Source organism: Mustela nivalis (assembly GCF_964662115.1).
Source record: "Mustela nivalis genome assembly, chromosome: 4".
NCBI classification, from domain to species: Eukaryota; Metazoa; Chordata; class Mammalia; order Carnivora; family Mustelidae; genus Mustela; species Mustela nivalis.
Genome location: NC_139023.1, coordinates 106,332,256 through 106,355,239, shown reverse-complemented (window position 1 = coordinate 106,355,239; position 22,984 = coordinate 106,332,256).

The window sequence follows — 22,984 nt, the reverse complement described above, 5'->3', positions numbered from 1 at the left end:
GATGTGAATTTCATTCAGACACACGCACGCAGGAATGAATGTTTATGTCCCTCCAAAATTCATATGTTAAACACCTAAAACCAAGATGATGGCTTAGGAGTTTTTTTTTTTTTTTAAAGGTGATTAGGTCATGAGGATGGAATCCTTTTTTTTTTTTAATTTATTCATTCTTTTTTTAAACTTTTTATTTTTTATAAACATATATTTTTATCCCCAGGGGTACAGGTCTGTGAATCATCAGGTTTACACCCTTCACACCAAAGCACATACCCTCCCCAATGTCCATAACACCACCTCCCTTCTCCCAACCCCCCTCCCCCCAGCAACCCTCAGTTTGTTTTGTGAGATTAAGAGTCACTTATGGTTTGTCTCCCTCCCAATCCCATCTTGTTTCATTGATTCTTCTCCTACCCACTTAAGCCCCCATGTTGCATCACCACTTCCTCAATCAGGGAGATCATATGATAGTTGTCTTTCTCTGCTTGACTTATTTTACTAAGCATGATACGCTCTAGTTCCAGAGGATGGAATCCTTTTGATGGGCTTATTGCCCTTATAAAAGAGTCCCCAAAGAGAAAAGAGAGCAAAAAGAGAAAAGAGCTTACAGAAAAAAGACAGCCAACCATATAGGAAGCAGGTCCTCAACAGACATATCGTCTGTAGTTGCCATTCTACAGATGAGAAAGTTAAGTCTCAGAGTTTGATTCCGAGGACATGATTCAACCAAAGGTCTAAAACTGAGACAGAATCTATTGGTGCCTTGATCTTAGACTAACAGCCTTTGGAAGAGTGGGAAGTAAATTTCTGTTGTTTGTAAGCCACTCACTTTATGGCATTTTTGTTCTAGCAGCCTGAATGAACTATGACAATATTTAACCAAATAGGTAGATAGTCCATGGCCCAGTCAAGTTGTTAAATAAAATTAACCATCCACCTTATTATGGTTGTTTTTGCTACTGTTGTGTTGTCTTCTGTGGAGGCGAAATCTACGTAAGCACATCAATCAGACTAACACTGAATGACAGTCAAATGTAAATGGTTGGTACGGAGGTTAATGCATATGATATTTAAAATTTCTTAGAACACTCATATTATTCAAAGATTAATTTACTTGGCTGAAAAAATAATTTCATCTATATTTTAAGGGCATTGCTTTTTATACAGAGGTATCTTGTTTGGGCACTAGACAATTTAAAAATAATAGGTTGACCGAAAAGACAGTGGCTTCAAAATAGACCGATGTATAAACATAATAGAACCTTCCTTAAGGGTTGGACTTTTAATGCATCAACTGGACAGCAGACTTTTCAAATTGGTAAATTAAGACAAGAGTTCTTGCAACACAGAGCACTTTCACATGTGAGGGGAACTTGGGAGATGGCACAGGTGGTTTGCTAAAAAAGAAAGACTCAGAGAAAATTCCCTCAACCTGCCAGAGCAAAGCTGCAAGGGCTGGGCACAGTTCCCTCAAGCTGCCTTTATGAGTATCAACCTGCAGCCTTTGTAACCTGGAAGACAAGGGGCTTGTGTCATGATGGCCCCTGCCCTCTTTGTTTTGAGCTTTCACACTTTTTTCTTCAGCATCTTACCCCCTCACTGTAACATCTGATTGAATTTATACACAATGACTTAGGGTCTTGATTTTGTTAAGGTTTAAGGACACCACAAATTTTATCTAGACAAATTTTTATTTGGTGAAAGAGGAAATTTGATATCCATAGAGGTAAGAGACAATGTTTTCTTAGTCACATGTAGACAAAGACAGAGCAGAGTAAATGGAGTAGACACTGCAGAGTAAGGTCATGGCTAAGCAGCTGGGGAACCTAAACTTGCTATGATCTTCTGTGGTACATTGGACTTAATCGTGTTCTCTCAAAATTCACGTGTTGAAGCCCTAATCCCTAGTACCTCAAAATATAACTGTATTTGGATATGGGGTCTTTAAGGAGGTAAATATGGTTAAATGAGGCTATTAAGTAGACCTCATCCAATCTGATTTATTTATAGCAAAAGATTGGGATATACAGAAAGAGACTCAAAAAATGTGGCAAGAAAGTGGCCATCTGCAAGTCAAGGAGCAAGCACTCAGAGGAAGCCAACCCTGCCAGCACCTTGATCTTGGACTTCCAACCTTCAGAACCAGGAAAGAAATTTCTATTTTGTAAGACTCCCTGTTTATGGCACCTTGTTATGGCAGCTCTAGCAAACTAATACATCTTGATGAGAGAAGAGGGGATTCAGAAAAATAATTACAAATGAAGGAGAAAGAGTGCACAGGAATGGCCTTAACAGCTTACAGCAAGATTGGGCTATTAGTATTGTTTAGGGAGGCTCAGGAGAAGCTAAATTCTCTCTCAAACCACAACACTCTTCTTCCCTGGGCACTCAAGGAAGAGATGAGCCAAGAGCAAGTCTATGATGCATGGTGGGAAGTTAAGCATAGCTTGGTGTGGAATACCATTAGAGAACTCTGGTCTGCTGGGTGAGGTAGTAGGATGAGGGCTTCTTTCCTTCCAGTGAAAGGAAAGGAAATTCACACCTGTTTTAGCCCCTGGCTGGTTATGCTAGAGGACAGTATACACAAGAAGAGAAAACGATATTCTTGGCAGTTTCAGGTTTTTATTTCTTCTTGAGTAAGTCTGAGCTACTTATATTTCTCTATAAAGTCACTCATGTTATCAAGATTTTAAAATTTATTAGTCTCTTTAATTGTATGGGTTTTTCTTTTCTAATTAAAATAATACATCTTCTGTATTCATTATAGACCTTTTTTCATATTTTGTCTTCTTCCTCTTTTTTCTCCCTACTCTTTATTGCCTCCAGAGAAAAATTAAATCCTTCTATTATATTTGGTTCCCTTGGAATCTTCAAATCACTTGCTTTCACATGCTGCCATCCTCTCCTCTTAACCTGTGGGGTCATGTGGGTTTCTCCAGGATATAGAGATTACATTCTTTCCAAGCTTATCCTGATTCCTGTGGTGGATCACTTTCAGACTTATATTCTTCTTCTGAGTCTTCATCATTACACTCTGTTCTCCTGAACTGCATAGGTTGTCTTTAACTTGCTTGTTGTTGTCTCCTCCTTGAAGGAATAGATCTATATCTGGTGTTTATAAACAAATACAGTATATTGATTATCTTTGACCTTACTCACCAACCACTTGAGTATTTGTTCTGTTGGTTCCATCTTAGATGCATGACAAGAGAAGAGCAAATTATTGCACATAGTCTTTATTTCTATTTCTAGAGTTTGAAAGCCTTTTGCCTAATGCAACCCTGCTGAAGTTCAACACCTGATATCCCTTCTTGAACTTCCCCACCCAACTTCCTTTTATAATGAATTAAACTGGTGAACTGGATGAAAAAGAGTAGTACTCAGAATATTCTACTCCTCTGGCTCTTTCCATGCCTGTGCTTAAGACCTGTTCCTACTTTCTGGCCAGTTATTTTCTGAGTGTTGCATCCTCTAGATGGATATAGAAAGAGCAGTATGATGTCCTGGGGGAAGGAGAAGCATGACAATTTGTTTGTCATGTCTTGTTTGCCTCAAAAAAATAGAATCCACACAGCAGCAGGTTTCATGCTCAATATGTTGGTTGGTTCATATCCTCCTTTGGAGTGGGACAAAGAGTGAGGAAATCAAAAGATTTTTTCCTTTCTGTTATTTAAATTTTGCAGAACATATCTGCTTCTTTTCAGAAGCAAAATACATGTGGGATAATAGTTTTATTTACCAGTCCCATTTCATCATTTTAACTCTAGCTTTAGCTAATTGTATGAGTTTTCATCTTTTTCTTTGATTTCTAAGTGGCAGTTGGGTTTTTCATTTTGCTTCTGACATATTCACAGTGTCTGGAATACCCTAGGTGTTCAATAAACAATTCATTTCATAAATGGGTGAATGTCACCATTGTTATATGACTGTGTTATTAGGACAATTAGAATAAATTTTTAAATGAGACTTCACTATTATGGTTAGTTTTATTAAATTCTAGTGCTAACTTGTTTCATTTATTCTTCTCGTACCCACTGAGGGTTGCTGGGGGGAGGGGGTTTGGGAGAAGGGGGTGGGATTATGGACATTGGGGAGGGTATGTGCTTTGGTGAGTGCTGTGAAGTGTGTAAACCTGGTGATTCACAGACCTGTACCCCTGGGGATAAAAATATATGTTTATAAAAAATAAAAAATTATAAAAAAAAAAGAATGTGAAAAAAAAATTCTAGTGCTAATTTTATTTTCTTCCTACTTAGTAGTGTTGGTATATAACAGAAGCTAATAGGGGAGCCTGGGTGGCTCAGCTGGTTAAGCATCTATGTTCAGCTCAGGTAACATTGTCAGGACCCTGGGATTGAGCCCCACTTCAGATTCCCTGCTCAGCAGAAAGTCTGTTTCTACCTCTCTCTCTACCCTCCTCCCCACTTGTGCTCTCTCATTCTCTCCCTTTCTCAAATAAATAAATAAATACAATCTTTAAAAAAATAACAGAAGCTAATAACTTGATTTGGAAATTTTGATATGTAAGAAATTGTATTAAGATCAATCTTTTTTTTCACAAACATTTATTACTTGTCTACTTAGGTTATCACTATGGCATGATAGAATTCTTTTCAGGTAGGGATTTGTGGGCAGCTATATAAATATGAAGAGCATAGGTTCAATATACAAATACATTTTTATATTAAGAGTAATTACAACATGCAGTGAGATATAATAAGGTAATGTAAAATGTAAAATGTACATGCATAATTACAACACACAGTAAGTTATAATAAAGTAATGTAAAATGTGCAATGAGCTATAGAAGGAATGATACTTGAGTTATGTTATGGGGTCTTTAGAGAAGATCATAAGGCTAAGAGTTCTGAAGGATGAAGATCTAAGAGGAAGAGCATTTCTGGGGAAGGTAGTAATATCCAGGGTCTACAATAGTCAGGAAACTATATGTAGTTAAATGTGATTGAAAAAAGAGGGTGAAGGCTACCTGGGAAGGTCTTGAAAATGCAGTTATCTATGGGTCACTGAGGATAGTTTTCCCTGGAATGCATGGATGATACCAGATTCAGAAGGGTGGTGGACCATAAACCAGAGTGATAATGACAGAGTTAGCTATGTGAATGTGGGGCTGTGAGAAGGGCATGTGGGTAAGAGTTATATAATTGGACAAAACGTCCTTCAAGGAAATGGATTTAAAATAGCCTTGGACACGTTAGAAGAGCATGCTGAGGGAATTATTGTGTACTTACGGAAAGAGAAGTGTTTGTGTGTGTGTGTGTGTGTGTGATCAGAAGCACACATAACCTAGAGTTTGAGCTGTGTTGCTCCTGCTTCACTCAGCCAGCATTTGTTTGGTATCTTTTGGAGTCATGGCTTAAAACACTGGCTCAACTCCAAGAGAGGAAAAGTACAGATAAAATTAAATCATGAACTAAGAATACTTGGAGAATAGAACAAAATGAACCACCAGGGAAATTGCTAGGGAAACATCACCACAGATTTTCAAGGACTCTGAGCTGATGTCAGAAGAGGGATATATTGAGGGAACATATAACCTTAACTAGTAAATATAATTGGAAAACTATTAAGTAAAGGGTGTAGAAGAAGAGTAAGTCGAGACAAGCAGGATGTGAGGATTAGGATATTAAAATCATAAAGAATGGAGATTCACTTTTATTCAAAATGCAGTCCTTACCTCTAGAAACTTATATAAACCCCATCATTGACTGTACCAAATTTTCCACTTTATTTGTTTATTAATTTTAATTTTTTATTTTTAAATATTTTTTATTTTTTTTAAAATTTTTTATTTAAAAAATTTTTTTTCAGTGTTCCAAGATTCCTTGTTTATGCACTACACCCATGCAATTTGTGCCCTCCTTAATACCCACCACCAGGGCCACCCAAACTCTCACCCCCCCGCCCTCTGAAACCCTCAGTTTGTTTCCCAGAGTCCACAGTCTTTCATGGTTTACCCCAATTCACTCTTTTCCCCTCTGATTTACCCCAATTCACTTTTCCTCAAAATTGAATTCCACCCCACCAATGTTGGTTTTATTTCTTGCCTCCCCTGCATGGGCCCTTTGGCATAATCTAGGTTTTCTACACCTTTATTTCTTCATACTGTCATCGAGCAGTGGCATCCATTGCTATGACCTATGACAATTTATTTTTTTAAAATTTTTTTAAGATTTTATTTATTTGACAGACAGAGATCACAAGTAGGCGGAGAAAGAGGAGGAAGCATGCTCCCCGCTGAGCAGAGAGCCCGATGTGGGGCTCGATCCCAGGACCCTGGGATCATGACCTGAGCCGAAGGCAGAGGCTTTAACTCACTGAGCCACCCAGGTGCCCCAGACCTACGATAATTTAAATGTTGTTATCACACACACACACAAACACACAGGTAATTTTAAAATAACTTTTATATTTAAATCAAGAAATATAGTATGCTCAAGAATGTTCTTGAGATTTTTGTTTTTGATAAGTGTTCAAATATCCTGTGTATGGAGATAAAAAACAATCACACTATTTTGCTATATCTTTTAGTTATGCAAATTACTTGAACAACCCAGAGGGACTATTTATAGTGCTGAGATAGATCTTTCAATGATAATAAGGATTCGTCATTATCCCGGGTAGTAGTTATTTGCCACTGAACATAGTGAAAGGGACCAAGGACATGATAATGCTCAGAATCATTCCTTAATGTTATTTAATATCTGGACTTCTTTCAAGAAAGACATGCACTCACTGCATTTTAACAATTGCTAGGAGCCACCGTGGAAAGATGCCCTAGCTTTGTTGGGGTAGAGATGTGGGGGAGAATAAGAGGGTAGGGGAAATTGGAGCTGATTTTTTTTTAATCTAAGAAGTATTTAAGTTTGCTTTAAACATGTAAACACAATTTAAAAAGAAACAAAAATAGCAAGGTAAATCTTTTTGTTACTAGACATCAAATTAATGGATTAATGTAGATTTCATTCTGAGTGTCCTGACAACTTTGGCAAAATGGAAGATATGTTGGTTTCATGTTGTCCTATAAAGGAAATAATATCAGATCATCAGCAGAAACAAACTTCAATGGCACAAATTCAAAAAGGTTAGAGGCCTTGTCATCTCATTTATTTCTCTTTGCTTGGCTTCTTTGCAGGTTTTTGCCTGGTTCTCTGGGATTTTTGTAATAGGGAATTAAGATAAGAAGGAGAGTGTGAAGGGAAGTGTTCAGATAGGACATGCAGAAGAATTCCTCAGAGAACCTTTAGAGAAGATTTGAGAAAGGTAAGTGTATTTTATGAATAAAAAGGATGGAACAGAAAAGAGAGTTTTCAGAATTTGTTGCTGTGGTAAGGAAATCTCCTTCAAGTGTTGAGAAATACAAGTAGAAGAAAGGAGATCTGAAAAATATAACTCATAATGACTTTTTGGTTGCCTAATTGTGCATCTACCTGGACAAAAAGTCACCGATTCGATGCAGATACAAACAAAGAAAATGAAACATGTAATACACAAATGAGTGAGTGGACAAATGTGTAGGAGCTCGGCCAGCATCGTCCTCTGGGAAGACGGTATTTCATATCAGCATTAGAATTACTGCAGCTATCCCAGGTAATGTGTCATAACGAGAGAATTTTGTGGCATTTGACTTAGAAGGGGCAGTTTTGATTTGCAAGTTTGTAAGATTATTTTATAACAGTAAAGGTGCTTTAACAGAACTATATAATCTTGCAAGTTTGTAAGATTATTTTATAACAGTAAAGGTGCTTTAACAGAACTATATTATGATGAGCCTACTAAAATAAATTCATATGCAAATGTGTGCCAAAACATTGAATAAACGGATCTGTTTGATGAGACTACTTAATATTTTCCAATTAAATTGTATTTACAAACACAATTATTTCAGTTTTAATGTAGTTGGCATGGAGCTTTGTGAGCATGTATATATTTTGTTATGGCTAATGTTATGGCTAATATGTACAGTTATCTTTAAAGCACCTCCTTGTTATAAGAGTAAAACTTATTAATTTAACAAAGAATGATTACTCTAGCAGACAACATCCAGTCATCTGGTAACTACTTAAATATATGCTGTAGATTGGGGACTTTAAAACCTAAGCTTGATTTTCACATCATTACCAATTAACTTTTTTTCCTCTTAATAAGCTTATTCCTGTTCTTTGAGCAGTTTTATTAGGAAATAGCCTCAAGGAAATATTAATAGCGTATGATCAAGGGAGTGATGACCCTATTTGAGTTATAGGTGGTTCCTCTTTATGAATTTGCAACCTGATAAGTGGTTGGTAAAATTGTCCTACTGCACCCTTAACTGTATTCTTAATAATAACCTCACTATGGATACCAAGCACAAATAGCTGCTGAGTTTATGTGTAGCATATTAAATTTAAAAACCTGGTGGTAATCTTTTGCAAGAAGAAAATTAGAGTGGGAATGTCTAGCAGGGAAACTGATGGATAATTTAAGATAGTTTTTATTGATAAAGATGATACAGTGTAGAGTTTGAGGAGTTCTTTATAGATCTTGGATATCAGCCCTTTGTCTATACTGTCATTTGCAAATATCTTCTCCCATTCCATGGGTTGCCTCTTTGTTTTGTTGACTGTTTCCTTTGCTGTGTGAAGCTTTTTATCTTGATGAAGTCCCAAAAGTTCATTTTTGCTTTTGTTTCCTTTGCCTTTGTAGACATGTCTTGAAAGAAGTTGCTGTGGCTGATGTTGAAGAGGTTACTGCCTATGTTCTCCTCTATGATTTTGATAGATTCCTGCCTCAGGTTGAGGTCTTTTATCCATTTTGGGTTTATCTTTGTCTATGGTGTAAGAGAATGGTCAAGTTTCATTCTTCTATACATAGCTGTCCAATTTTCCCAAGCACCATTTATTGAAGAGACTGTCTTTTTTCCACTGCATATTTTTTCCTGCTTTGTTGAATATTATTTGACCATAGAGTAGAGAGAGTCCATATATGGGCTCTCTACTCTGTTGCACTGGTCTATGTGTCTATTTTTGTGCCAGTACCAAGCTGTCTTGGTGATCACAGCTTTGTAGTAAAGCTTGAAATCAGGCAACATGATGACCCCAGTTTTGTTTTTATTTTTCAACATTTCCTTAGCAATTTGGAGTCTTTTCTGATTCCGTACAAACTTTAGGGTTGTTTGTTCCAGCATGTTGAAAAATGCTGGTGGAATTTTGATCGGGATGGCATTGAAAGTATAGATTGCTCTAGGCAGTATAGACATTTTAACAATGTTTATTATTCCGATCCAAGAGCATGGAATGCTTTTCCATCTTTTTGTGTCTTCTTCAGTTTCTTTCAGGAGTGTTCTGTAGTTCCTCAAGTACAGATCCTTTACCTCTTTGGTTAGGTTTATTCCCAGGTATCTATGGTTCTTGGTGTTATAGTAAATGGAATCAATTCTCTAATTTCCCTTTCTATATTTTCATTATTAGTATATAAGAAAGCAACTGATTTCTGTGCTTTGATTTTGTATCCTGCCACATTACTGAATTGCTGTATGAGTTCCAGTAGTTTGGGTGTCATGTCATCTGCAAAGAGAGAGTTTGATTTCTTCTTTGCCGATTTGAATACTTTTTATTTATTTACCTTTTTAATTTTCTGATTGCTGTTGTTAGGAATTCCAGCAAACACAATGGTTGATATCCCAGATCTATAAATAACTCCTCAAACTCAATACACACAAAACAGATAATCACATCAAAAATCAGCCAAAGGCATGAACAGACACTTCTCCAAAGAAGGCATACAAATGGCTAACAGACATATGAAAAAATGTTCATCATCATTAGCCATCAGGGAGATTCAAATCAAAACCACATTGAGATACCACCTTATACCTATTAGAATGACCAAAATGAACAAGACAGTAAACAACAAGTGTTGGAGAAGATGTGGAGAAAGGGGAACCTTCTTACACTGTTGGTAGGAATGCAATTTAGTGTGGCTATTTTGGAAAACAGCGTGGAGATTCCTTAAGAAATTAAAAATAGAGCTTCCCTATGACCCTGCAATTGCACTACTGAGTATTTACCCCAAAGATATAGATGTAGGGAAAAAAAAGGGCCATCTGTATCCCAATATTCATAGCAGCAATGGCCACAATCACCAAATTGTAGAAAGAGCCAAGATGCCCTTCAACGGACAAATGGATAAAGAAGATATGGTCCATATATTCAATGGAGTATTATGCCTCCATCAGAAAGAATGAACACTCAAGTTTTGTATCAACATGGATGGGACTGGAGGAGATTATGCTGAATGAAATAAGTCAAGCAGAGAGATTCAAATATCATATGGCTTCACTAACTTGTGGAGCATAAGGAATAACATGGAGGGCATTAGGAGAAGGAAAGGAAAAGTGAATTGGGGGAGATAGGAGGGGGAGATGAACCACGAGAGACTCTGACCCTGAGAAAAAACTGAGGGGTTTTGGAGTGGAGGGGGATAAGGGGATAGGTGAGCTTGGTGGTGCGTATTAAGGAGGGCACGTATTGCATGGAGCACGGTGTGTGGTGTATAAACAAGGAGTCTCAGAACACTGAAAAAATAAAATTAAAAAAATGATATAGGTGACAAACATTTGGATAGTTTGACAAACATTTGATCTCATCATTAAGGACTGGCTCTGAACTCTTGATATTTTAAGGTATTGTTCTATCTTCTTTCTCCTCTGGGTATTGGAGTTACTAAATCCCAGGTCTGAGGTCCCTACAGTATTTGGACCTAGTTGGTAGCCATTAAACACAGTGGCTATGTTTAGTTCAGGAAATCTCCCTCGTTTGAGCATGTGAATCTCAAGCATTGGAAATATGGTGAATTTGAACTGAGATAGGTTATAAGTGTAAAATGCATACCAAATTTCAAAGACTTCATTTGAAAAAAAAAAAAAAAGAATGTATTTCTTTTGTAGTTTATAAAAATATGTATTTTGTGTATATGTTAAAACAATTAATTTTGTCTGCTTCCTTCTAGTTTTTGATGTGACTACCAGGGAAAATTTAATATTACATACGTGGCTCACATATTTCTATTGAATAACATTGCTTAGACTTTAGAAAAATTGTCATAGGATTGTGGTCTAGTGACATAATTTGCTTAGGCAGTGAATATGTAAGCTTTAATAATTCCATTAGCCTAAAACATTCTGATCATGTGTCTTCAAATATATACCTATTAAATTCTTTTTTTTTTTTTTAAATTTTCTCATGAAGCTAAGATGTTGAAAACAATAACTTGCTCTTAACTTTTGGGTGACTGATTGACTTCTTGTTAACATAATGACAATTTTTGGTAGTTCTAGGCAAGGCTGGCAAGCCATAATTTTTCAAGTCTAGGGAAAGCAAAAAATGTCAGCTTCCCTGATGGACATGGCTTTGAATTAACATCAGAAGTCCTAGGGTAAAGCCAAAACTTTCTTGGCCAGTTACAAACAGTTTGCATGTTCTCTAGTAATAAATTATCTTGCTGGGAGCCAACAATGTGTTTTCATATCTTTAAGAAGGGGAAAATTAATAATAGGAGCCCAACTTACACATGAAGTTGTTGTGGCAAATGGAATCAAATTTCAGTAAAATTTTTTGTAAATTGTTATTACATATATAAGGTGTGGTTTTGTTGCCTTTTAATATATGGACAATAAAACTATATGTATACTTGTTTTATTATGCTTTTTGAAGGAGAAAAATATATATGTAGTATTTATTTGATAAAGTACACAGCCCACAGTCAGATTTACATTTACTCTCTGTCCCAGATTCCAGCTAGAGATAATGATCTTAACTATTTCTGTTTTCAGCTGTTATGGGGTTCATCACTATAATTGCAAATAATAAACCCATGTTTCTTTCCTGTAGGTAGTGGCTAATTGACCCCATGCTATAAGTAAAAGAGACGTTAACTGGTACCCCAACCAGTTAAGGTCTCTTTTACTCATAGCATGGGGTCAATTAGCCACTACCTACAGAAAAAAACATAGGTTTATTATTTACAATTTAAAAAAAAAGAGAGAGAGAAGTTAACTAAAAAACACTATCTCCCAAGTTAAATAACCTATATTGCTCCTCAGTGCTTTTATTGTTTTCTTTTAACCTTAAATAATATAATTAAGCCTATTCTTTTTTTCCATTAGCTTCAAGAGTGTTTCTTTCTCCTTGTGTGAAATACAGGCATTAGTGTCCCTACTGGATCTCTCACCTCTCCTCCCACAACTTCTTTCTCATCCCATAACTTCTTTCAACTCTGCTGTTATTTTGGATCTTCTAAGTTTGGGTTCAATCTTAAATTCTGTCTACTGAATAATTCCAAAATTGAGAACCGTGAACATATCTTACATTATTATGATTAGATAAAGTGTATTCACAGCAGAATCCAGGAGTAAGGTTTGCTTTACCTCAAAGGGTCTTTGCACCATTTTGTGGAGGCTTCCTCCTTGTGGACTGAAAAGTCATTCTTGGAAAGAGAAAGCAGTGTGCTCTTCTAGTCCAAAAGGCAGCTTATGTATCAGGTGATCATTCAGTACAGGATCTACTTAAGTCATTGGAGCTTGAACTTTCATGGGAATTTTTGCCTGTGTGAAATTTTGCAATGTCTTCTAGAGAAGAGTGGAGACCTGCCTCCCTATGTCCATAATAGGAAAGTACAGATTATAATTGGTTATTATTGTTGTCCATCACCTTGGGATAAAAGAAGCAGGCAGATTACTTCTAAGGACATATTCAGTGGTCTGTAGACCTTGACCCTGAATTAATTAGTTTTTAAAAATCTAACCTTTTTAAGATAGGGAGAGAGTGGAGGGAGTTATCAAAAATCTCAGGACTTTGAAATAACTAAGGAAAGAGACACAGGTGAGGGGGAGTTTGAGAACCCAGTGTGGGTCATAGTTGATTACTAATTAAGTTGAGTAGCAAGTAAAGGGATTTTTTGGGAAATATTTAGACTAATGTTCGTATATTATAAGTGTGACTATTTTATTGCTTTGGTAAAATACTTCATTCTTAATTGGGCTCAGCAAGGAAAAGAATCCTATCAATCTTTGGCCAAAACTACCCTCTAAAATAGACCAAGACACTAAGAGTAGGAAATATAATTCTGTGTCATTAAATTGTTTCTCTTGAAGTTTGCTATTCTCAACATAAAATCACATATATTCTTTTGGGAATAATCTTGATTGTGTGTTTTCCCTTCCTGCATTTAAAAAAAAAGTCAAAAAGCAAAATTAAAAAAAGAAATCTCTGGTTTTATCTTCCCTTAATTGTTTCTTCCCCGTACTATTTGGCTGAAATACTTTTAAAGTTTCCTCAATACTTATAGAAAAAGAGGCAAAAATTTCCGGGGTACAGCTTATATTTATGCTCCAACCTTGTATAACTACTCACTTGTCTGTATTAACTCTCTGCTACATTTAATTTTTGTTGTTATTGTTGATGTTTTGAAGTGATTGTTGTTCATGCTTGGTTTATGGGGTAGGCATTGTGTTAAATGATTTGCATGCATTATTTTACTAAGTCCTCTCAAAACCTTAATATCACCTTTTTAGCATTGAGAGGCTAAATCTTGGAAGCTAGACTTGAGCTCCTGTCTAACTTGGAGCTCATCGTTCATTCGCTCCTTGCCCTGCACCCCACTGTACGCCACTTGGAGAACAAAGCAGTGTCACATAACAGTAAATGTTATGCTTAGGTCCTCACTTCTTTTCACCTGCCCATAGTAGCTATAGGTCAAGTAATGCCCTCCTCTTTAAGCTATCTGTCTTCTCTTGTACCAGCAATACATTCTCAGAGGGAATTATCACCTAGGATGTCTTTTCATAACTCCTGTGCCTAAAATAATATTTTGGACTAGTAGGTGGTAATAAAACTTTATTGATCATAATAATGATAAAACTATTAACATTTGGTATTAATAGCAGATTTCAATTTCTGTTCCCTTCCCACACACATTTCTTAAAGATTCAACCTTTGAAATCTTCCCACACTTCTCTATCCAGACAGTTAGACTTCAGATCCATACTTCACACTCTGAACCTCCTCTGAGTGGGAAGCACAGCTATCAGAACTGTTCTTCTTTTGAAATAAAAATTCACACCAGTTCTAGGGAGTGGGCCAGATCCCAATAAGAGGATGGAGCTGAGACTGAGCACATATTCTCAGATGCCAGAGTTTCATCTGATACTTGACTGAACCTTTAGTCTTAGGTAATAGAGGCATGAATTAAAAACTGCTTCTTGTGGCACATACATGACAAATAGTGGTACAGCACTCGGCAAGTAAGTGGGCTTTACTGCAAAGCCAGGGAAAACCTCATCTGGGCTTCCTCTGATCTATCAGATCATCTAAGCTCTTTGAGATAACTAAATGGAATTGCAGTGGGAGCAGCAGTGTCCTGGCTGCCAGTTTTTATTTTAAATGCTTTCATTTGCTTTAGTTTAAGTTCTAAGCAAAATGCCCTAAATCCTGCATAGTGCTTACAGTTAAAATTTAAATGCAGCATTATTATATTGCAGTGCAGTGCTGGCAAAAGATAGCCCTTACTCTGCCAATATATTGCCAACACGCCCCAAATCTCCCCCCTTTTCAAAGCACATGTGCACGTGCTCTCTCTCTCTGTCCTCTCTCTCTCTCTCTCTCTCTCTCTCGCTCACACACAAACACACACACACACACACACACACACAGACACATATGCACATGCACACATCCAGGCTTGGTTTATATTTGTGAGCAAGGAAGTACATGGATATCACAAACTTTCGATCCTAGAGGAGGTTAATGAAGGCTTGACCCTAAATTTGAATGTACAAGTAAGGTGTTGTACCTTAAAACATTGCAAACATGATCTTGTTTGAGTCTGCTTAAATTGATGTGGTCCAAGCCTACATCAGGCCAACAAAACAAAGGTGTCCCAGAAATCAAACAAATCTGTATTAAAACTTTTTTCAAATTAGTTACCCTTATTGCCTTTTTACTCATTATAAAACACATCCCTAAAATGAGTGATCGTCAAAATATCTTTTTTTTTTAAGATTTTATCTATTTATTTGACAGAGAGAGAGATAGATCACAGGTAGGCAGAGGCAGGCAGAGAGAGGGGGAAGCAGGCTCCCTGCTGAGCAGAAAGCCTGATGCAGGGCTCGATCCCAGGACCCTGAGATCATGACCTGAGCCGAAGGCAGAGGCTTAACCCACTGAGCCACTGAGCAGGTGCCCTGATCATCAAAATATCTAACCACAGGTGTGACATAGGGCATCGACTTATAAGAACAGATGGCCTCACTTTTGCCAGACATTATCCATTCAGGAGCTGGATCCGAGAGAGATCTAAGGTTCCCGGGGAGGGACAAGGCGGGCTGCTGTGGGGGCTCTCGGGAGGGAGTAAGCTTAGGATAGCAGCTATTTATCAATGATACTGAAACATTTCAATATTTTAACAGCTTACCAGATAAATGTTAACATTGGTAAGAGCTCCTTTATTTTGATAGGTAATCCTAGAATCATGACACTTGGAAACAGAGGAAGTTCTAGTCTAGTGGTAGACTAGAAGGGTTTAGAAATTCTCCCAGGTGTTGGAAAGGGATCTCAGTCTTGCCAATTAACTTTGAATACAAATATGAGTAGTTCTAACCCTGGCTGTCACTAGAAAAATCAAGGAGGGGAAGGGTTATTATATCTTGTATCCCAGTGCATCATAATCTCATTTAATTATCTCAGTAGCTCTGTCGGACTGTATTAGCTTACTAGGGCTACCATAATAAAGCACCACAGATTGAGTGGCTTCAATGAGAGAAATTTATTTTCCTACCATTCTGGAGGGAAGAAATCCAAAATTGAGGTGTCAACAGGGCTGATTTCATTCTGAGACTTCCTTCCTTGTCCTATAAATTGCTGTCTTCTCCCTGTGTTTTCACATGGCTTTCCCTGTGTGTGTGTTGTCTCCTAATTTCCTCTTCTTGAGGACACCAGTCTTTTGGACTAGGGTCCATCTTAATAACATCAGCAATTTATCACTTTAATGACCCTATCCCCAAGGACTTGAACATATAAACTTTGGGGAGCACAATTCAGCCCATAACAGAAATTTAGTAATATAAACCCTCTTTTAAAAAAGAAAAAAAAAACTATACTGTCAGTGCATTACTTACCTCAACTCAGCTTGTCAGGGATGGAAGTGGGACCCGCTCTCTGCTCCTGTCCTCTGTACCTGCTAACCTGTAGCTATTACGCACAAGTGTTTCTCTATCTATCTTGGACAGACTGCTGTTCATATCAATAATGCCTGCTGGGAGGCATTCAATATATCATATAATTGCCTGGAACATATAATTGCCTGGAACATATATCAGTAATTGCCTGGAACATGGCATCCAGCCCAATAGCCACATGCCAAGGCAAAAGACCACTGGGGGAAAAGATGACCCCTTCAACACCTACTTCAGTGAGATGGATCCTGGCAAGCATGTGCCCAGGGCAGTGTTTGTAGACCTGGAATCCATGGTCATGGATGAAGTTTACACTGGTGCCTACTTCCAGCTATTCCACTTTGAGAATCTCATCACCGGCAAGGAAAATGCTGCCAACAATTACGTCCAAGGGCACTACACCACTGGCAAGATTGACCATATCTTGTACTAAATTCAGAAACTGGCTCACCAGTTCACAGGTGTTCAGGATGTCTTGGTTTTCCACAGCTTTGGAGGGTGAACTGTTTCTGGGTTCACTTCCTCACTGATGGAACTCTATTGATAATGGTTTGGTGCCTCTTGTACCATGGAGACATCGTTCCAGAGGATGTTAATGTTAATGCTGTCACCATTAAGACCAAGCATTCCGTTTGTAGACTGGTACTCCACTGACTTCAAAGTTGGTATTAATTACCAGCCTCTCCCTGAGGTACCTGGTGGAGACCTGACCAAACTACAATGAGCTATGTGCAGGCTGAGTAGTACCACAGCTGTTGCTAAGTCCTGGGCTCACCTGGGCCACAAATTTGATCTCATGTATGTGTGCCAAGCGTGCATTCACTGTCCAGGGGGGAGAGCATGGGAAGGAGAGTTTTCTTTCAGAGGGAGGAGAGATAGAAGCTTAATCAGACTCTCCACTGAGTGTAGATCCCAATGTGGGGCTCAGCCTCATGACCCTAAGCTCATAACCTTGAGATCATGACCTGACCTGAAATCAAGAGTTGGATATTGAACTCACTGAGCCATCCAGATGCCCTGAAAGGAGAGTATTCTGAGGCTTTTGAGAACATAGCTGCCTTGCAAAAGGGTTATGAAGAGGTTGGTATGGATTCTGTTGAAGAAGAGCATGAGGAAGAAAGAGAGGAACACTAATTACCATTCCATTCGGCACTACAGCATGTTAAACTCACAACTTTAGCTTCAACAGTAGCTGACAGGCGTTAAAGCTTTCTGGTTAAAGTGTCTTCACTTTTAAGTGTGACCGTGTCTTATTTTTCCATGTGTACTTGTAGAATTTTTCCATAATGTCTTAAAGTAAAGGTTTAAGAAAGAAAAAAAAATTAAAAAGTTTATAAAATCTTTTTAAAAGTCAATCTTACTAAAGCCTATTTTGTACTTAAAATGATACTCATTTTAAGTGTACAGCTTGAGTTTGGGCAAATATGTACACCATCTAACCGATGCCACAATCAAACTGTAGAAATCTCTATCATCTCAAAAAAATTGCCTTGTGCTTATTTCCTGGCACTCCCCCTTCATCCCTGGCTCAAGAAAGCTACTGGTCTGATTTCTTTTCTAGTGTTTCATAAAAATGGAGTCATAAAGTATGCACACCACTATCCCTGGCTTCTTTTTTACCACATGATGCATAATGTTTTGAGATTCATCCATTTTTTGTGTGTATCGGCAGTCTGTTCCATTTGATTGCTGTGTGGCAATCCATTGTATGACTCTATCATCATTTGTTTATTGTTTACAGTTTCGGGCTATTATGAAAAGAGCTAAAATGAGCCTTTGATTATCCATCTTTGTATAGCCAGGACATGTGTTTTCATTTCTCTTGGGTAAATATATAAAAGTGGAATACTGTGTCATATGAGAAGTATGCATTTAACTTTGAAAAAAATTTTTTCCAAGAAGACTCTGCTACATTGTTTTCCAAATGATTGTATTATACTACTATAATCGCACTAGCAGTATATGAGAGCTCTAGGTCTTCTATATCCCCTCCAACACTTGGTATTATTGGTCATTATAATTTTAGCCTTTTTTGTGAAGTGGTATGTCATTGTAGTTTTAAATATGTATTTTCATGATGACTAAATGATATTAAGTATCTTTCCATGTGCTTATGGGAAAATCATGTATCTTCTTTTGTGAATTGTCTTTTAAAATATTTTTCCAGTTTTTAGTGTGTTGACTTATTTCTAAGTTTTTTGAGCTCCTCATGAATTCTAGATATAAGCCATTTGTCAGACATGTGTAATTCCAATATTTTCTTCTTTTCTTTAGCTTGAATTCTGGGTTTATTAGTGCTCATTTTAAGAGCAGAATTTTTAGTTTTGATTAAGTTCAATTATCATTTTGCTTTTAATTTTACCCTTTGATCTCCTATTTAGGGAATCTTTACTGACTCTATAGAAAGCAAATGTTATAGATCTGGATTTAATGTTTAAGTTTATGACACATTTCAAGTTGGTATATATATAATATGAGGTGAGTATTGAACTTAGTTTTTTAATGCACGTGAGTAAACTATTGTTCCAGAGCCATTCCTTTCTCTGTTGAATTAATATGGCACCCTCATCAAAAGTCATTTGAGTATATATGCATGCGTGTATAAGGCAACATCATATATTTATTTATTTATGGGATATCTATTTTGTTTCATTGATTAAATTCTATTCTTAGGTTAGTACTACACCATTTTGATTACTGAAGCTTTATAGTAAGTCTTCCAATCCAGGAGTGTGAGTAGTCCAAGTTTATCCTTAAAAAAATTTTTTAGCAATTCTAAGTTTATTTTCATATAAACTTTTGAATTATCAATTTCTATAGAAAATGAAAACTTGATTTAGAATGGAATTTTGATAAATATGTCAATTTAGAATTACATCTTAATATTGAGTAGTTTAAACTATGATCTGATGTTCTTTAATTTCACACAGATGTTTAAGAGTTTCTAACGTATAAGGAGTGTACATATTTTGTAAAATTTATCCCGAAGAACTTCATTTTTTTGTAAATGGTATATCTTTTCAATTTTTTTGTTACTAGAGAAATCAATTGATTCTGTCTATTGAGCTTACATTCTATAATCAAAACAAATCTGATTATTAATTCTAGGAGATTTTTGAGGGTTTCATAGGATTAGGCAGGTTCTGTCATCTTTCTTTCCAGTCCCTGTATGTTTTTATCTCTTGCATTATTGCATTGGCTAAGACTTAACCCCCTCCCTTACTCCAGCCTAGAACAATGTTGAATAAAAGTGATGAGAGAAAGTTTACTTTGTTTCAAATTTTAGAGAAAAATATTTATTTTCACCATTTATATGAGTTAGATTTTCATAAATAAACCTTATCAGACTGAGGAAATTCTCTTTTAATCCTAATTTCATGAGATATTTTGTCATCAATGAATACTGAATTTTATCAAATGCTTTTTCTCTATCTATTGAGGTAAGCATATGAGTTTTTTTCCTTTATTCAGATAATATGTTGCATTACAATAACTGATTTCCAAATGTCAGAAAACCTTGGATTCCCAGGATAAATTTCACTTAATATTTTTTATATTGCTGAATTTTAGTTGCTAATATTTAGTTAATAGGTTTTTGTTTTGTTCTGTTTTGTTTTGTTTTTGTATTTATGTTCATGAGGGCCATTGACCCATGGTTTTTTGTTTTTATTTTTATTTTTTCTTTATTGCAATGTCTTTGGCTAGTTTTGTTATCAGGGTAATACTATCCTGTGGAACTAGTTGTGAGTATCCATCCGTTTTTATCATTTATGAGTCCCTCTTTATTAACCGATTTTTCTGCACGATTATAGTCCACAGCTTACTTCTTTGGGGACATCTATATCATTTTAGATTGGGTGATGACTATTTGGTACTTTACATTGTTGATGTGTTGCTTTGTTATATTTTGTTGTCTTTATCAAAGATTATCAGACCTTGTCCTGGGAAGCCTTTAAATATGTTAGTTTTTTTCATTTTTTTCAGGGCTTATTTTTAGGCTGTGCTAGGGTTTATCTAGAGTCACCCTCACTCTAGGGGTATTTTAGCATAACTATTAAAGTGTGACTCTTGTGATATCATCAATTAACATGATCAGTAAGGATTTTCCAATATAGCTGGTCAGACCCTGAATGTCTTTCCGCCCTGGATGATGTCTAGGAATTTTCAGCATACAGTTTTTTTTTGCCTGGTTTCATGAAGATTTACCCTAAGTGTTTGCACAGTTTAATATCCCATTATCAGCAGATAGAAAGTCACCTATATGCAGATTTTTTGGAGGTTGTCGTGTAGCTCCTTCCTGTCTGGTACTGTGCTTCACGAATTCCAGCTACTGTAGGCCCCTTGCTCCAATCTATGTCTCCCCAACCCAGTGTGACTTTCAGGTTCTGCTTAGGGATCCTCTTCTATGCAGCTGGTCTGAAATGTGTCAAAGTCAAGCCCTCATAGGGCTAACAATTTTATTTCTCTCTTTTCATGGATCATGGTCTTGTTCTGTCTTTTGTTCATCATTTGAAAAAGTTGTTTAGTTTTTTTAATTGTTTATAGGGGTATGAGAAATACGGTCCCTGTTTTTAACTATGGCCAGGAGTATAGTGCTTTCACCCATTTTTTTAGATAAATTAACTTAGATTAAAAAGACAAAGTAGTACAGTGATGAGGAACAGAGATTTAGGATTTAGGTTGGAATCCAAATTTTTGCTGTTTACGAGTTGTACAACCTGGATAAGTTATATAACTTTCTGTCTTGGCTTCCATATCTTTTAAAATGGATATGCTTATGTTTATGTTTATGATGATAACAACAATAAAAAATAATATAATATTAGAAATTATTTCTTACCATTATTGTGATGATTTACTGAGATGATGAATGTGAATTGTTTAACATAATGCCTGGCATGTAGTCAATTTGGATATGGTGTTAGGAAACTAATGATATTGTCCATGATCACATCAGTAGAATTCTGACTTCAAGTTCAGGAATGTAACATTGATGGACATGATAGATTTTTTTCCATTATTTACCAAAACAGTTTTTTTTTTTTTTTTTTTTAATATCCAGTACAGGAAAATATATTCAGGTCCACCCGCAGGGCCCATCCCCCTGAAGCAATGACAAAGTATACTCATTTAATAAAACATGAGCAACCTAGTTTGTGTTGGTGGGGAAATTTTTAAGGGAATATCTGTGCATAATTCACCATTAATTCTTAGCTCAGGATAACTATTATTTAATTAACCACGATGATGGATATCTTGAATATGGGTCATAATAAACAGTCTCATACTTTTGATACTAGTGTCATCCAAAGCATAAGTTTTAAAGGACATATCCAGTTTTCTTTTTAGAACCCCACAAAATTCTGAATAATCACAAGTAGGGCTCAACAGAGGAAAATCAAGGGAGGCTAGCATGTTCATTGATGAAGGTTTGTTGATGTCCTAAGTTGATCCTCGTGATGGCAGGTAGACAAAAAATAAGACATAGATTTGTCAGATGTGTAATGGAATATTTCAGCTCAGCAAGGGGAATTTAGAAGTCTTTCTCTGCTAGCTGATCACAGCCCCTGTGTTGGCCAACAACATCTGCTTATTCTCAGATGACAACAGTGCCAGTTAATTAGCTCTTGTTTATGTTTTGCCTATTGATAGACTTAAATTATATTCATATTGTCATGTAGAATAAATAGATAAAAAGGTTTAGCTTTGATCTAATTACAGCCTTTCTATTGCTGCAGTGACATTTGAACTGTATATCAGAATAAAAAGATTATAATAAGTCAGGCATAAAAAGTAGATCTAAATCAGATAATTAAAAAAACATCTGATTAATAATAATTCTGTTTGAAAACAAAATACGCTACTTCAACAGAAGTTTAAAGTTGATTTATAAAAATGCAGACATTAGTGCTACAAAATGCCACTAATATCTCTGCCAAGTCCTCAATCCTCTTTTCACTTGGATTGTTTTAAAGATTTAATGCTATATTTATTAGTATAAAGCATATTCTTTGTGGAAAAATCTTGAACTAGAACGAGTTGCATTCTTTTATGACCATCAAAAAGCTTTCCCTCTTCTGATCCTTATAAACTCTCTTCCAATAATACTCATGAAAATTCAAGTAAATGGTTTTTCTAGAAGCCAGAATAACGTATCACTTGTAGTCATTTAAACTGCAGGAAAGTTTGCTTCTTTGCAGTACGTTCTGTGTAACAAGACTTCCACTGAGGAGCTCAGCTCAGTACAGCATTCTAGGCGTGTTTTCACTTTCCAGAAGGAGTATTTTCCTTCTGGAGACAAATGTTCTGTGGTTGGCCTTCTCCAGCCTTTGTTGTTCCCATTTAGAGGCTTCTAGGTTAGAGGTGATCATAGTTAAAACATCCCTCAAGCGAAGTGTATGTATTGGATAGCCTTGCTTTTTTCTCTACCTTCTTGCTTGCTTTTTTCCCACGCCCATATCCCCCTTCTCTCTTCTCAAAGAAACACAAAGGAACACCATTCAGTAATACAGACATGCTTGCTTGGTGTGTCCTTAATTAGAAATAGTCCGGACACCAGGAACCTAAAACCAAGATGATTATACAATTCTTTAAGCTGGAAGTTTTGAAATACTGTGCAACAAAAGAAATTTTAAAAAACAGCTTTGAATCTACCCACTACACTGCTCTCCCATCACTAAGATAATTTAGCAGTGAAAACAATTTAGGTAATCATTAACTTAAAGAGCTGTCTGCCACTGGCAGCTTATTAGTTCCAAG